Source organism: Bison bison, unplaced genomic scaffold, assembly GCF_000754665.1.
Source record: "Bison bison bison isolate TAMUID 2011002044 unplaced genomic scaffold, Bison_UMD1.0 scf7180017864221, whole genome shotgun sequence".
NCBI lineage: Eukaryota > Metazoa > Chordata > Mammalia > Artiodactyla > Bovidae > Bison > Bison bison.
The window spans coordinates 530,824-533,499 of NW_011494793.1; the positions used below are offsets into that span (position 1 = coordinate 530,824).

General features: G+C 41.3%; 1 protein-coding gene across 8 annotated transcripts in view; it reads right to left on the minus strand.

Moving 5' to 3' along the window:
• EPS15L1 (epidermal growth factor receptor pathway substrate 15-like 1) overlaps positions 1-2,676 on the minus strand; it is an 86,471-nt gene that overhangs the window by 28,702 nt on the left and 55,093 nt on the right. The gene's annotated exons all lie outside the window — the stretch shown is intronic.

Sequence of the window (2,676 nt, forward strand, 5' to 3'; positions counted from 1 at the left end):
CCGGCGGTGCTGAGTATTGCCAGCGGCCCCGACGTGCCCCGACTTGGTGTCCTCGTTTAGAAGCCTCGTCTTCTGCACATGGCTTCATCCCCAGGTGGCTGCAAACAACCTGAGGCTGCGTTTTATTGGGGAGTTATTTGGCCAGGGCCTTCTGAACAGCAGTGTCCCAGTGAAGTGCTGGATATTATTTATTTAAGAATGAACTTTTCTTTTTTTTTTTTTAACAATAATATCCTTTCAGAAATTTCTAACTACCTTGTAACTGCATGACTTAACATGGTGATAAAACAGTTATTAAAAGACTATTTTTTCCAAAGCTTAAAAAGAGGGGGCGGGATGTGGGGTCTAGAAAGGAGAGGCAGAGAATGGGAGTCCCAAATTCCATGATAAGCTCCGCCCAGATCTCAGGCTGACCCCTACACTGTGTGTGGGTGGGCAGACTCAGAGCAGCCTATAGCTAAGGCCACAGGAATGAAACCACAGGCCAGACAGGGAGAGACTACAGTGTGAGTCTCACCAGTTAGCTGCCTGCTGAAACAAAACCATCCACACTCTTTGGAAGAATGCAACAGAATCAAGTCTCCACAACAGAGTACGCACAATGCACAGGATATATCTCTAAGTTATTCAAAATACAGAGAACAAGAAAAATGTGATTCTCAAGGGAAAAAGATAATCAATGGAGACAATCTCAAGATGACCCAGATACTGGAATTCTCAGATGAGAATGACTTTACAGCAGCAGTGACTGGGCTTAATGAGATAAAGGAAAATACACTTCAGATGAACGACAAGATAGGAGATCTTAGTGAGAAGTGGAAACTACACAGATGAAACATGGACATTCTAAAACTGTAAACTACAGTACCCAGAATAAAAGCGTCAGTAGATTAGCTAGCCAACAAAGGACAAAAATGGGACTGAAGCTGAGATAAATCAGTAGAAATTACATAATCGGATGGAAAAAAGAGAAAAAAAAAGAAAAACAGGGCCTCAGGGAACTTTGAGGATAATATTAACACCTGTGTAACTAGAATCCCACAAAGAGAGAGAATAAAAAAGAAAAATTTTTTCGAAGAAATACTGGCTGAAAACATACCAAATTTGGTGAAAGACCTAATTTATAGATGTAAGAACTTCAGCAAACCCCAAGCACCATAAATAAAAAGAAAAGTATATCCAGACCCTACATAAACTACTGAAAAGCAAAGATAAAGAGAGGTTCTTTAAAACAACCAGACAAAGGAACATGTTACATGCAGGGAACAACTACATGAAAGGCTGGCAACTTTTCACTAAGAACATCAGAGACTAGAAGATAACAGGACAACATCCTACAAGAACCAAAAGGAAAAATGATACTAGATTGGCCACAAATACACTCAAGGACGGCAACAAAGCAGCCCTGCATACAAGGGCTAATGTGAGCTCTTCAGGCTGAAGGAGGCAAAACCAGATCTTGAGAAAGGGATGAAGAACTTGAGAAATGGTGACTATATGATGAAAGTAACAACTACTTTCTTCCTCTTTAAAACTGATCAGTTTAGTTCAGTTGCTCAGTCGTGTCCGAGTCTTTGTGACTGCATGGACCGCAGCACGGCAGGCTTCCCTGTCCATCACCAACTCCCAGAGCTTGCTCAAACTCACGTCCATAGAGTCGGTGATGCCATCCAACCATCTCATCCTCTGTCGTCTCCTTCTCCTCCTGCCTTCAATCTTTCCCAGCATCAGGGTCTTTTCCAACGAGTCAGTTCTTTGCATCGGGTGGCCAAAGTGTTGGAGTTTCAGTTTCAGGATCAGTCCTTCCAATGAATAATCAGGACTGATTTCCTTTAGAACTGACGGGTTTAAAACTGACTGTAAAACTGGTTTAAAACTGATACAGTGGATTAAAGCAAAAATTATAATACTGTCTTAAGACATTTAATATATTTAGACACGTTACATTCTTAAGACAACTGTAACAGAGACACTGCTGTTGGGGGTGGGGTGGATAAATGGATCTACATGGTGGCAAGGTTTTCACATTTTACATTGCATTGTTTATTGCTGTTGTTCAGTCACTAACTTTTGTCCAACTTGCTGTGACCCCATAGACTGTAGCATGCCAGGCTTCTCTGTCCTTCACTATCTCCCAGAGTTTGCTCAAATTCATGTCCATTGAGTCTGTGATGCTCCCTAACCATCTCATCCTATACCACCCCCTTCTCCTTTTGCCTTCAATCTTTCCCAGCATTAGGGTCTTTTCCAATGAGTCACCTCTTTGCAATCTGTGTCCAAAGTATTGGAGCTTCTGCTTCAGCAAATGACACAGTAATAATTCCAAGTAGCCTACAAAAAGTTAAGGGTGAAAATGGCAATCCCTAAACCAACCTCTAAAAAAAAAAAAAAATAGTATAGTTAAAAGAGGCCAATAAGTACTACAAAATGGAATCCCAGAAAACATGCAAATAACCCAAAAGAAGACAGAGAGGAACAGACAAATAAAACACAGAGAATAAAAGAAAGTAAATAATAAAATAGTAGATTTGAATCTAATTATACTGATCAGTTCAGTTCAGTCGCTCAGTCGTGTCCGACTCTTCGCAACCCCATGAATCACAGCACGCCAGGCCTCCCTGTCCATCACCAACTCCCAGAGTCCACCCAAACTCATGTCCATTGAGTTGGTGATGC